Below are 15,510 nucleotides of genomic sequence, written 5' to 3' on the forward strand. Positions count from 1 at the left end.
CTTTTCTTTGCCTATATCATAGATCAGAAAGAATGATAAAGAGCAGGTTTGGCCGACCAGCCCTGAAGCCCTTATGTAGTATCAGTTCACTGGGATCACCAGTGCATGACTGTGTTGACGAAAGCTTGGCACACACATCGGGGTCATGAAGGCTTTTCAAAGCCAAAGGCACACATTTCTGACAGGTCTTTATCAACTTGCAAGAGGCCCTTTCCCTCCAGTTAAATACATGCTCCGGAACTTTGGTGATTAGTAAGTCATTTTACAACCTCCCGCTTTGGGCTGGATGTGTCAATGTGTAGTTCATGAACTCAGCAAAAAAAGAAACGTCCTCTCACTGTCAACTGCGTTTATTTTCAGGAAACATAACGTGTAAATATTTGTATGAACATAACAAGATTCAACAACTGAGACATAAACTGAACAAGTTCCACAGATGTGACTAACAGAAATGGAATAATATGTCCCTGAACAAAGGGGGGGGGTCAAAATCACAAGTAACAGTCAGTGTCTGGTGTGGCCACCAGCTGAAACCTCTCTGGGATAGGGGGGACGCATATGTCTCACCTGGCCAATTGCCAGGAAAAATGCAGAGCGCCAAATGTAAAAATAATGCTATAAAATTCAAACGTTCATTAAATCACACATGTACGATACCAAATTAAAGCTACACTCGTTGTGAATCCAGCCAACATGTCAGATTAAAAAAGGCTTTTCAGCGAAAGCATAAGAAGCTATTATCTGATGATAGCACAACAGTAAACAAAGAGACAATAGCATATTTCAACCCTGCAGGCACCACACAAAACGCATAAATAAAATATAAATCATGCCTTACCTTTGACGAGCTTCTTTTGTTGGCACTCCAATATGTCCCATAAACATCACAAATGGTCCTTTTGTTCGATTAATTCCGTCGATATACAGTGCCTTGCGAAAGTATTCGGCCCCCTTGAACTTTGCGACCTTTTGCCACATTTCAGGCTTCAAACATAAAGATATAAAACTGTATTTGTTTGTGAAGAATCAACAACAAGTGGGACACAATCATGAAGTGGAACGACATTTATTGGATATTTCAAACTTTTTTAACAAATCAAAAACTGAAAAATTGGGCGTGCAAAATTATTCAGCCCCTTTACTTCCAGTGCAGCAAACTCCCCAGAAGTTCAGTGAGGATCTCTGAATGATCCAATGTTGACCTAAATGACTAATGATGATAAATACAATCCACCTGTGTGTAATCAAGTCTCCGTATAAATGCACCTGCACTGTGATAGTCTCAGAGGTCCGTTAAAAGCGCAGAGAGCATCATGAAGAACAAGGAACACACCAGGCAGGTCCGAGATACTGTTGTGAAGAAGTTTATTTGGATTTGGATACAAAAAGATTTCCCAAGCTTTAAACATCCCAAGGAGCACTGTGCAAGCGATAATATTGAAATGGAAGGAGTATCAGACCACTGCAAATCTACCAAGACCTGGCCGTCCCTCTAAACTTCCAGCTCATACAAGGAGAAGACTGATCAGAGATGCAGCCAAGAGGCCCATGATCACTCTGGATGAACTGCAGAGATCTACAGCTGAGGTGGGACACTCTGTCCATAGGACAACAATCAGTCATATATTGCACAAATCTGGCCTTTATGGAAGAGTGGCAAGAAGAAAGCCATTTCTTAAAGATAGCCATAAAAAGTGTTTTTTAAAGTTTGCCACAAGCCACCTGGGAGACACACCAAACATGTGGAAGAAGGTGCTCTGGTCAGATGAAACCAAAATTGAACTTTTTGGCAACAATGCAAAACGTTATGTTTGGCGTAAAAGCAACACAGCTCATCACCCTGAACACACACCATCCCCACTGTCAAACATGGTGGTGGCAGCATCATGGTTTGGGCCTGCTTTTCTTCAGCAGGGACAGAGAAGATGGTTCAAATTGATGGGAAGATGGATGGAGCCAAATACAGGACCATTCTGGAAGAAAACCTGATGGAGTCTGCAAAAGACCTGAGACTGGGACGGAGATTTGTCTTCCAACAAGACAATGATCCAAAACATAAAGCAAAATCTACAATGGAATGGTTCAAAAATAAACATATCCAGGTGTTAGAATGGCCAAGTCAAAGTCCAGACCTGAATCCAATCGAGAATCTGTGGAAAGAACTGAAAACTGCTGTTCACAAATGCAAGGAGGAATGGGAAAAAATTTCAGTCTCTCGATGTGCAAAACTGATAGAGACATACCCCAAGCGACTTACAGCTGTAATCGCAGCAAAAGGTGGCGCTACAAAGTATTAACTTAAGGGGGCTGAATAATTTTGCACGCCCAATTTTTCAGTTTTTGATTTGTTAAAAAAGTTTGAAATATCCAATAAATGTCGTTCCACTTCATGATTGTGTCCCACTTGTTGTTGATTCTTCACAAAAAAATACAGTTTTATATCTTTATGTTTGAAGCCTGAAATGTGGCAAAAGGTCGCAAAGTTCAAGGGGGCCGAATACTTTCGCAAGGCACTGTATATCCAAAATGTCCATTTATTTAGCGTGTTTGATCCAGAAAAAAACAGCTTCAAATTTGCGCAACGTCACTACAAAATATCTCAAAAGTTACTTGTAAACTTTGCCAAAACATTTCAAACTACTTTTGTAATACAACTTTAGGTATTTTAAAACGTTAATAATCGATCAAATTGAAGACGGGTCTATCTGTTTTCAATACAGGAGGATTAAAAACTAACGCTACTTTTCAAGTCTAGCGCAACTCTCAAACAGTACACATAACGTTACCCTGTTCCAAGATGGCCGTACTTCTTCATTGCACAAAGGAATAACCTCAACCAAATTCCAAAGACTGGTGACATCCAGTGGAAGCGGTAGGAACTGCAAACAAGTGCCTAAGAAATATTGTTTCCCAATGAGAACTCATTGAACAGACAGTGACCTCAAAAACAAATAATTCTGAATGGTTAGTCCTCGGGGTATTGCCTGCTACATAAGTTCTGTTATACTCACATACATGATTCAAACAGTTTTAGAAACGTCAGAGTGTTTTCTATCCAAATCTACTAATAATATGCATATTTTATATTCTTGGCATGAGTAGCAGGAAGTTGAAATTGGGCACACTATTTATCCAAAAGTGAAAATGCTGCGCCCTATCCCAAAGAGGATTTATTAAGTAGTGTAGTGCATCTCCTCCTCGTGGACTGCACCTGATTTGCCACTTGCTGTGAGATGTTACCCAACTCTTCCACCAAGGCACCTTGGTGAAGTTCCCTCACATTTCTGGGGGGAATGGCACTAGCCCTCACCCTCCGATCCAACAGGTCCCAGACGTGCTCAATGGGATTGAGATCCGGGCTCTTCGCTGGCCATGGCAGAACACTGACATTGCTGTCTTGCAGGAAATCATGCACAGAACGAGCAGTATGGCTGGTGGTATTGTCATGCTGGAGGGTCATGTCAGGATGAGCCAGCAGGAAGGGTATCACATGAGGGAGGATGTCTTCCCTGTAACGCACAGCATTGAGATTGCCTGCAATGACAACAAGCTCAGTCCGATGATGCTGTGACACACCGGCCCAGACCATGACGGATCCTCCACCTCCAAATCGATCCCGCTCCAGAGTACATGCCTTGGTGTAACACTCATTCCTTTGACGATAAACGTGAATCCGACCATCACCCCTGGAGAGACAAAACCGCAAGTCGTCAGTGAAGAGCACTTTTTGCCAGTCCTGTCTGGTCCAGCAACGATGGGTTTGTGCCCATAGGCGACGTTGTTGCCGGTGATGTCTGGTGAGGACCTGCCTTACAACAAGCCCTCAATCCAGCCTATCTCAGCCTATTACGGACAGTCTGAGCATTGATGGAGGGATTGTGCATTCCTGGTGTAACTCAGGCAGTTGTCGTTGCCATCCTGTACCTGTCCTGCAGGTGTGATGTTCGGATGCACCGATCCTGTGCAGGTGTTGTTACACGTGGTCTGCCACTGCGAGGACGATCAGCTGTCCGTCCTGTCTCTCTGTAGCACTGTCTTAGGCGTCTTATAGTATGGACCTTGCAATTTATTGCCCTGGCCACATCTGTAACCCTCATGCCTCCTTGCAGCATGCCTAAGGCACATTCACGCAGATGAGCAGGGACCTTGGGCATATTTCTTTTTTTTTTTCCAGAGTCAGTAGAAAGGCCTCTTTAGTGTCCTAAGTTTTCATAACTGTGACCTACCGTCTGTAAGCTGTTAGTGTCTTAACGACCGTTCCACAGGTGCATGTTCATAAATTGTTTATGGTTCATTGAACAAGCATGGCAAACAGTGTTTAAACCCTTTACAATGAAGATCTGTGAAATAATTTGGATTTTTACAAATTATCTTTGAAAGACAGGGTCCTGAAAAGGGATGTTTCTTTTTTTGCTGAGTTTACATGCATAATCTATGAACAGAATTACAGTCTTACTTAAATTAGCCATGAAATCCCTAGTTTGAAAGCGACTGTTTATTGAAAGCTGTGTGGTGACATTTTCCCTAAATTTTCATCCACTTGGGCCAGCCCCTACCAATTCAAGATCAAGCCAATGAGCTTCAGCCAGTGGAGACTCCTCAGAGGAGGAAGGGGAGGACCATCATTCACAGTGAATTTCATAAAAATAGTAAAACATTGAAATAGTTATAATTTTTAGATATAACTTTACTAAATATATTTATGTCACCAAATAATTGATTAAAACACTGTTTTGCAATGAAGCTCTACAGTAGCTTCAATAGCACTCTGTAGGGTAGCACCATGGTGTAGCCAGAGGACTTCTAGTTTCTGTCCTTCTTTGGGTACGTCAATACAAAACCTAGGAGGCTCATGGTTCTCTCTCCCTTCCATTGTATTTTCACTCTCACTTAGCTAGCGAATGTACAGTAGCTAGCTAGTTTAGCCTACTCAAACTCGCTAAACACCCAGCTCATAAAGAGAGGAATGCTATGTTAGCTAGCTGGCTATGGCTATCACATTGGAACTGTCACACCCTGATCTGTTTCACCTGTCTTTGTGCTTGTCTCCATCCCCCACCAGGTGTCTCCCATCTCACCTCATTATCCCCTGTGCATTTATACCTGTGTTCTCCGTTTATATGTTACCAATTAGTTTTGTTCGTCAAGCCTACCAGCGTTTTCCCCCTTGCTCCTGTCTTTTCTAAAGTTCCTGTTTTCTAGTTTTCCTGGTTTTGACCATTCTTGCTTGCCGTCCTGTACCTTGTCCCACCACACTGGATTATTGACCTCTGCCTGCCCTGACCCTGAGACTGCCTGCCATTCTGTACCTTTTGGACTCTGATCTGGATTACTGACCTCTGCCTGCACTTGACCTGTTGTTTTGCATACCCCTGTTCCAGTAACACACTTTTGTTACATCGACACTGTCTGCATCTAGGTCTTTCCTGAAATGTGATAGTACGAACTGGCCATGACCGACCCAGCAGACTCAGACCAGCTCCCCAATGCTGTCTCCCTGCAAGGAGCCACCATTGGACGACACGAGTAGTTACTGCAATGTCTTATGGAGAGACTCAATACCCTGGCAGAACGCCATGACCAGACGTTCAAGACTTTGTTGTAGCAATTCCGTGGATTCCCCACTGGGCAGCGGGTCACACCCGTAATCTCCCAGCCTACCCCAGTGTCCCAAGAACCCTGCTTACCTCCTCTGGGGCGCTGCGCTGGAGATTCCGGAACCTGCCGGGCTTATCTCTCCCAGTGCTCCCTCCTTTTCAAGTTGCAGCCTTCTTCGTTTCCCTCGAACCGCTCGAGGATAGTGTACATCATAACGTTGATGTCTGGGAGGGCACTCACCTGGGCTACGGCGGTATGGGAGCAACAGTCCACCATCTGCCTCAGTCTAGAGGAGTTTGATGCGGAAGTTCGGAAGGTGTTCTCCGTTGTGAGGCTGCTCGTAAGCTGCTCCAGCTACGTCAAGACTCCCGTAGTGTGGCAGACTGCGCAGTGGATTTTTGCTCATTGGCGACTGAGAGTGCCTGGAACCCGGAAGCATTGTTTGACATGTTCCTTCACGGATTATCAGAGGTGGTCAAAGATGAGCTTGTAGCCGGGAGTTGCCCATGAACCCTTAGTCCCTCATAGCCTTGACTTTGCCCAACCCGGATCGATGGGCGGCTTCGAGAACGTAGGAGGGAGGTGGAATCTGTGCCCTGTCGCCCTCGTTTGCCCTCGATTCCCACCTCGAAGAATCCCGGAGACCCCCGAAGTCTACATGCCCGAGTGAACCCGATGTCACACGAGTTCTCTCAGGAATCACGAGGGCTGCCGACTCGCCTCCTTCCAACTCGCACCTGGGCAGGGCTAGATTGACTCTGGCTGAGCGCTTACGCCGACACCAAGAGCTTTCTATGTTGTGGACCTACGGGACATTTCGTGACTACCTGCCATTTAAAAATCCTTGCTCATCAATAAGGGGTGAATACTCTGGTGGGCTTTATGGAAAACTTTTCCTCTCCCCTTACTCGCACCCCTTTCCATGCCATCCTGCTGTGGGGAACCAATCTATATCTCTCCGGGACTCTGGGGCCGATGAGAGTTTTTTTGGACGCTACCCTGGCGTCCGAGCTGGGCATCCCCACTCAGCCCCTCTCCATCCCCACTCAGCCTCTGTTAGAGCGCTGGATGGGCACTCTAAAGGCCAGGTCACTCACAATACCACTCCCATCAACCTACGAGTGTCAGGGAACCACAGCGAGGCAATCCAATTTATGCTGATTAAGTCTCCTCAGGTTCTCGTGGTATTGGGATTCTCTTGGCTCCAGCGACACAATCCCATCATAGACTGGACTGCTGGTGCCATTATGGGCTGGAGCTCGCTCTGCCACGCCCATTGTCTGAAGTCAGCGCAGCCTGCCCGGGACATCTTCCTGTTGGCTTGGAAGTTGCCCTGGACCTCTCCGCCATTCCCGCGGAGTACCAGGACCTCCAGGAGATGTTCAGTAAGGCCCGGGCCACTTTGCTTCCTCCGCACCAACCCTATGACTGTGGGACTGACCTTCTCCCAGGCATCACTCCGCCCCGGGGACGACTGTGTACTCTCTGTTGGGTCCGAAGACCAAGGCTATGGAGACATTGAGAACTCCCTAGCTGCAGGGTTCATCTCTCCTTCTGCCTCCCCCGCCAGCGCAGGGTTCTTCTTTGTGGAGAAGAAGGACAAAACCCTGCGCCCGTGCCTTGACTACCGGGGTCTCAACGACATCACGGTGAAGAACAGCTACCCACTACCCCTCATCTCCTCAGCCTTTGAGACACTCCAAGGGGCCACCATGTTCTCTTAGCTGGACCTACGGAATGCCTACCACCTGGTGCGGATATAGGAAGGGGAAAAGTGGAAGACTACCTTCAACATGGCCAGTAGTCACTACGAGTATTTGGTCATGCCATTTGGCCTTACTAACACCCCTGCTGTGTTCCAGGCTCTTGTTAATGATGTTCTCCGTGACATGTTGAACCGGTTTGTCTTCGTTTACCTCGATGACATCCTTGTCTTCTCTCGACAGGTTCTCCAACGCCTTTGTAAAAGCAGAGAAGTGCAAATTCAGATGGATCCCAGGAAAGGTGAGAGCGATGGTAAATTCGCCCAGCCTATGTCCAGGGTGCAGCTAAAATGTTTCCTGAGATCCACCAACTTTTATTGACGCTTTATCCGGGGTTACAGCACCCTGGCTTCCCCCCTGTCTCAAATCAAATCAAAATATTATTGGTTACATACACATGGTTAGCAGATGTTAATTTGAGTCTAGCGAAATGCTTGTGCTTCTAGTTCCGACCGTGCAGTAATATCTAACAAGTAATCTAACAATTACACAACAACTACCTTATACACACAAGTGTAAAGGAATAAATAAGAATATATACATATAAATATATGGAAGAGCAATGGCCGCTCGGCATAGGCAAGATGCAGTAGATGGTAAAGGGTACAGTATGTACAGTTGAAGGCGGAAGTTTACATATACTTAGGTTGGCGTAGATAAAACTCGTTTTTCAACCACTCCACAAATTTCTTGTTAACAAACTATAGTTTTGGCAAGTCGGTTAGGACATCTATTTTGTGCATGACACAAGTCATTTTTCCAACAATTGTTTACAGACAGATTATTTCACTTATAATCACTGTATCACAGAAAATGATGTCATGGCTTTAAAAGGTTCTGATAGGCTAATTGACATCATTTGATTCAATTGGAGGTGTACCTGTGGATGTATTTCAAGGCCTACCTTCAAGCTCAGTGCCTCTTTGTTTGACATCATGGGAAAATCAAAATAAATCAGCCAAGACCTCAGAAAAATAATTGTTGACCTCCACAAGTCTGAATCATCCTTGGGAGCAATTTCCAAATGCCTGAAGGTACCCCGTTCATCTGTACAAACCATAGTACGCAAGTACTATGTTTTTCAGTCTCTCGGTCCCAGCTTTGATGCACCTGTACTGACCTCGCCTTGGAAATGATATCGGGGTGAACAGGCAGTGGCTCGGTTGGTTGTTGTCCTTGATTATAGTTTTGGCCTTCATGTGACATCGGGTGGTGTAGGCGTTGTGCAGATCTCACTACCCCCTGGAGAGCCTTTTCGGTGACAAGCCAAATTTCTTCAGCCTCCTGAGGTGGAAGAGGGGCTGTTGCGCCTTCTTCACCATGCTGTCTGTGTGGGTGGACCATTTCAGTTGGTCTGTGACGTGTACGCCGAGGTACTTTCCACCCTTCACTACTGTCCTGTCGATGTGGATAGGAGGGTGCTCCCTCTGCTGTTTTCTGAAGTCCACGATCATCTCCTTTTGTTTTGTTGACGTTGTGTTCTCACCTCCTCCCTGTAGGTCGTCTTGTCGTTGTTGGTAATCAAGCCTACCACTGTAGTGTCGTCTGCAAACTTGATGATTGAGTTGGAGGCGTGCATGTCCACGCAGTCATGGGTGAACAGGGAGTACATTTACATTTACATTTAAGTCATTTAGCAGACGCTCTTATCAGGAGAGGGCTGAGAACACACCCTTATGGGGCCCCAGTGTTGAGGATCAGCGGGGTGGAGATGTTGTTTCCTACCCTCACCATCTGGGGGCGGCACGTCAGAAAGTCCAGGACCCAGTTGAACAGGGTAGGGTCTAGACCCAGGGTCTGGAGCTTAATGACAAGTTTGGAGGGTACTATGGTGTTAAATGCTGAGCTGTATTCGATGAACAGCATTCTTACATAGGTATTCCTCTTGTCCAGATGTGTTAGTGTGCAGTGTGATTGCGATTGCCACGTCTGTGGACCGATTGGGGCAGTAAGCAAATTGGAGTGGATCTAGGGTGTCAAGTAGGGTGGAGGTGATATGATCCTTGACTAGTCTCTCAAGCACTTCATGATGACGGAAGGCTTTCTTGGGAACAGGAACAATGGTAGCCCTCTTGTGGCCCTTTCGACTGGGCTGGTTTCTTTTTGTAATCCGTGATTGACTATAGACCCTGCCACATACGTCTCGTGTCTGAGCCGTTGAATTGCGACTCTACTTTGTCTCTATACTGACACTTAGCTTGTTTGATTGCCTTGCAGAGGGAATAGCTGTACTGTTTGCACTCGGTCATGTCTCTGGTCGCCTTGCCATGATTAAAAGCAGTGGTTTGCGCTTTCAAATTTGCGCGAATGCTGCCATCAATCCACGGTTTCTGGTTGGGGAAGGTTTTAATAGTTACCGTGGATACAACATCACCGATGTCCTTGCTAATAAACTCGCTCACCGACTCAGCGTATAAATCAATGTTGTTGTCTGAGGCGGGCCAATAAACTGGGGGGAGAGTTTGCGGGATTCCACCCGGATGGGCACATTCCGGGTAAACAGCCATACCTTCTGCTCGAGATAATAGCTTGGAGCCGGGATCCAGGGGCGATCCGCTTGTCATCGATACCTGGAGGTGGTCTTGAGAAGGGCCGACCAGGCTCTCTTCCAGGTACGGCGATAGCGGCGGACAAACATCTGGGCCGAAGGTATGCTAACCTCTTCCTCCTGCTCAGGGAAGAGCGGGGGCTGATACCCCAGGGAACACTCAAAGGGAGATATAGCTGTGGCAGAGCAAGGACGGGTCTTGTGGGCGTATTCGACCCACATTAGTTGCTGGCTCCAGGTGGTGGGGTTGGCAGAGATCTGGCAGCGCATTGTGCTGTACCATGAGACGTGCTCATGAAGACGTGCTGTACCATGAGCTAGGCCGTCTCTTTGGCAGAGGGTAGTTTGGAGAGAGGAATGAAGCGGGAGGCTTTGGAAAACCGATCCACTACGGTCACGACGGTGTCGTTGCCATCAGACGTGGGGAGATCCGTGACAAAGTCCAGGGATATGTGAGACCAGGGAAGGTGAGGGACAGGCAGAGGTTGAAGGAGACCAGCCAGAGTCTTGTTCTGTGCACAGATCGTGTATGCGGTGACGAACGCGGAGACGTCAGGAACCATGATAGGCCACCAAATGCGTTGTCGCACGAAGGCAAGGGTCCGCCAGGAGCCCGGGTGGCAGGTAAGCCTGCCACTCCAGGACCAAGGAGCGGACTGCGTCAAGAACGAACATCTGGTTATCTGGGCCTGGGGTTCGGCTGGGAACGCTGCACCTCACAAACCTGCTTTCCTATTCACCAGCTGAGTGCCATCGCCAGGCATGAGGTGGGGTGGATGGTCTCAGGTTCCGGGGTTCAAGCCGTGGGGCTATAGCGGCTTGACAGCGCATCCGGCTTGAGAGGGAGAAGTTGAACCGGGTGAACAGCAGGGCCCACCTTGCTTGCCTGAAATTGATGTAATTGGCACTGAGATATTCCAGATACTTGTGGTCAGTCCACACAATGAACGGATGTTCCGCCCCCTCCAGCCAGTGCCTCCACTCCTCCAATGCCATCTTAACGTGAGGAGCTCACGATTACCCACATCGTTGTTCCTCTCTGTGGCATTGAGGCGTGGGAGAAGACGGCGCAGGGATGTAACTTGAGCTCCAGCGCAGAACACTGGGACTGGACAGCCTCCACTCTGACATCCGAAGCATCAGCCTCCACCATGAACTGGACCGGTCAGGATGAAACAAGATTGAAGCTGTGGTGAAGCGGTGTTTGAGATTCTGGAAAACCCGGTCAGCAGCTGGGGACCACGTAAACGGAACCTTGGGAGAGGTGAGTGCAGAGTCTTATTACATACAATCCAAGAACTATTGGATTTAAGAGCAACATCAACTTACCAACATTATGACCAGGAATACAACTTTCCCGAAGTGGATCCTCTGTTTGGACCACCACCCAGAACAATGGATCGGATCCCAGTAGGCAACCCAAAACAACAACGCCACAGAACGGGCAGATAGAGTGGTCTTCTGGTCAGGCTCCGTAGACGGGCACATTGCTCACCGCTCCCGAGTATCGTACTTGCCAATGTCAAGTCTCTTGACAACAAGGTAGACGAAATTGAGCAAGGGTTGCCTTCCAGAGAGAAATCAGAGATTGTACCATTCTCTGTTTCACGGAAACATGGTTCACTCGGGATACGTTATCAGAGTTGGTACAGCCACCCAGTTTCTTCATGCATTGCGCTGACAGAAACAAACATTTCTCTGGTAATAAGAAGGGTGGGGGTGTATGCCTTATGATTAACCTCTCTGGTACAAGTGGGACCAGAGAGCAGCAAAAGGTGGCGCTACAAAGTATTAACTTAAGGGGGCTGAATAATTTTGCATGCCCAATTTTTCCATTTTTGATTTGTTAAAAAAGTTTGAAATATCCAATAAATGTCGTTCCACTTCATGATTGTGTCCCACTTGTTGTTGATTCTTCACAAAAAAATACAGTTTTATATCTTTATGTTTGAAGCCTGAAATGTGGCAAAAGGTCGCAAAGTTCAAGGGGGCCGAATACTTTCGCAAGGCACTGTACATGCGTACTATTGTTTGTACAGATGAACGTGGTACCTTCAGGTGTTTGGAAATTGCTCCCCAGGATGAACCAGAGTTGTGGAGGTTGTTAAGAAATTTGATCAAGGTTTAACATGAATTATTAAATAATTCTACTCAGAAACTTAACCATTAGGGATTAGAGGTTATGTAGCATGGATAAGGGGTAATTGGAAGTGATAACCATTGTGGAAGAAGGAATGTATGTGTGTGTGTCTAAAGTAAGCAAAGAGGGTCATTAACCTATGTTTGAGCCGACTCAGATATAACTCTGTGGCGATAAAATAAGACAGCGAGAGCCCCTCCAGGTTTTCCTTATCTGAAACTATCTGCTAAGTGGTAATAAACTATGGTGAGACTTCAGGAGTTAATCCAAATATAGTGTGTCAGGTATGTCCGCTAGTGAGTTGGAATGAACTTTTGAACCTGCTTTGTCCTGGTCGAGAGGAGGAGAGACATTTTAAAACCTATGACGTCATATGTGAAATATAAGCTGTTGTACATGGTTCTATGTCCATCGCTCTCGAGAATAAATGCTATTGGCTAATTTTGGTAGACTGGTCTCTGTCTATTTTATGCAAAAAAGGATCTTACAAATTCTTAGAAACAGACTGAGTGATTTTAATTGAATTGGTTAATGAACACATATAGGAATTGTTAAATTCCTTTGACAGAGGTCTACAATTTTTTTCTATGAGGTCTTGGCTGATTTCTTTTGATTTTCCCATGATGTCAAGCAAAGATGCACTGAGTTTGAAGGTAGGCCTTGAAATACATCCACAGTTACACCTCCAATTGACTCAAATTATGTCAATTAGCCAATCAGAAGCTTCTAAAGCCATGACATAATTTTCAGGAATTTTCCAAGCTGTTTAAAGGCACAGTCAACTTAGTGTATGTAAACAATTGTTGGAAAAATGACTTGTGTCATGCACAAAGTAGATGTCCTAATCAACTTGCCAAAACTATAGTTTGTTAACAAGAAATGTGTGGAGTGGTTGAAAAATGAGTTTTAATGACTCCAACATAAGTGTATGTAAACTTCCGACTTTAACTGTACGTGCGAAAAACTGTTTTTTTTAGGTTGAGTTTGAACGTTGTGCAGCAAATTATTTTAGTCTTTCATGCTATCTAAAGTGCAGTATGTTCCTTTGGCTATGATATAAATATAACTTGGCACTGACACTAATAGCGTAATAGATTAATTGTTAAGTAATTAAAGCATATCAAAGCATAATTGGACGCTGGTTCACTTCCAACTGGGCACACACTGGTTGAATTAACGTTGTTTCCCACATCATATAAATGAAATTTCATTGAACCAACGTAGTTTAGATATTGAATTAACGTCTGTGCCCAGTGGGTTGGTTGTTGTTGTTGGAGGAAGTCTTTACATTGTTGTTGTGTAATCGAAGAAATGCCACAAAAATGTTTGTATCGAATTGCCCCAAATTGAACTTGTAATGTTAGTTTTTTGTCGACAGGAACCTTTACAGTAGATCACAAGATACATTTTCCTACACATTCCCTTGTGAGTCGTTCATATGAATATTAGTCAGGCGAACCTAGAAGGCATGCTGACCTGAGAAAAAATGCTCAGCATGTGAGAGACGGTACTCTTGTTTTTACTGTCTGCCTCTCTGCACTTTCAGTTGGGCGTTTGACTGCATTATGCCTTCACAAACTGCCATTGTACAGGGAGAACTGTTAAAGGGTCTACACACATACCTGAGTGAATGGTTATGTGTTCAGTTTTTGGGCCATTTTTTCATGGTCTACTTACTGATAGTTATCTAAAATGTGTCATGTGATGTTCTGGTATACAGATTGCCTAGGTGACAACCAGATGCTCCTCCCATTCACACATAGGTTGTTACGGATTGGCTCATTCAAAACTCTGCTGAACCAGTTCTAGTGAGACTGATCTCTGTGCTCGCTTGTAAAAGCTGAAATGTTCATCATTGTCATGAGCCTTCCACCACAATGAGTTACCCATGCCATTACATTGTTTCTCCAAAGGTATTGGATACTAATTGTACTCATCACCCCTGGAACCTACATGAAAAATAAAAGCCAAGCTTCTATATGTGCTTTGTAGATATGCCAAGGCCTACTGTTCCATGTGTAGCGCACAGTAAGGCATCTCTTACTTAGACATTATTATCAGGGTAGCTTATAGTGACATCACTGATTCACTCACTATAGTGAACCAAAGCTCTGGGAGGTTAGGTGAGACGCTATCTCTTCATCTCTGTTATTTCTGAGCTGTCGCCCAGGGGTTACTATCCACACATGTCACTTTTTTGCACCCCTTGGTGACAACAACATACTGGATAACCCCATCGATTCTCAGTGTAGTTGGTTTTGGGGCATGTGTTCTCCCCATTTGATGGGAAGTCACATAGGCAGAGATCAGAGATAAGGCTCAGGTATAGGACTGTTTACTTATCTCTTTCTCGCTCCGTTTCCCCTGCAGCTATTCCGCACCACTCTGTGTTCTAACAACACACTGCATGCCATAGATGCTGACGGACATCACATGAGGAAATGTGTGTGTGTGTGTGTGTGTGTGTGTGTGTGTGTGTGTGTGTGTGTGTGTGAGAGAAGAACTGTCTTTTGGTTTGGAATGTAATCACAAAAATCCCTTCCTAAACACACATACCTGACTTGCACATCACCCGTGGAAGAGGAGTTTATAGGCACTCTCACATCTACAGTCTTCGACAGAGTCCGCGACTTCAGAATTTCTCTCCTAGCCTCAGTTCTAAGCATGCAAGCACAGTAGTACTATAACGTTCCGTAACACATACACCTCCACACACACACAGGTTTGCAGGCTATGTGTGAAGTACCTGTATGGTGTATGTTATCACAGGCTGCATAACGGACAGGTCCTTTCTTGTGCTTATCGCATCAGATCAGGTGCCAAGGCTCCAGTAGCCAGTTCTGTTACAACGCAAGTCCCTTCTTTGAACCCCCCCCCCACACACACACAAGCAACTCCCCCTTCACCACATGTCCCATCGGCCTTGCCTGATGGCCAGATTGTCTTATCTGAGAGGCCCAGGACCCAGCCTGCAGATGGAGTGACAATAGAACACTTCATAGGACATCTCTTGCACGCATATTTGTGGTAGTGCAGCTGCTGGAATTCTACAGTTGATGCCTGTGGGGGCAGGGGTGGTTGACACACTGAGGTGTGTGTGTGTGTGTGTGTATAAAATGTAATTTCTTTGAAATGTGTGTCTATGCAAATGAAATGTAATTAGTCAATACATAAGTGTATTGGAACTGCATTATGGCATATCACAATGTCTAGTGTTCATGTTTAATAGATTAAATATGTTACAGAGTTTGAGACTCTTAGCAGAACAAAGGAAATGACAACAGAGATAGTGTTTGTGCCAGCACGGGACAGGATTGCATCTGGCTTACGAAACTGTTGGGGCACCATGTGTGTCTCCCCACTATGCCTGAGTGTGTGTGCTGGAATGACAGGCATTCCTGGCATCTCACTGGCATCCGTCATAGCCAGCCTAATCATGTATCACACCTAGGTCTATATCG

The sequence above is a fragment of the Oncorhynchus nerka genome, linkage group LG3 (assembly GCF_034236695.1).
Source record: "Oncorhynchus nerka isolate Pitt River linkage group LG3, Oner_Uvic_2.0, whole genome shotgun sequence".
Classification (NCBI taxonomy): Eukaryota; Metazoa; Chordata; class Actinopteri; order Salmoniformes; family Salmonidae; genus Oncorhynchus; species Oncorhynchus nerka.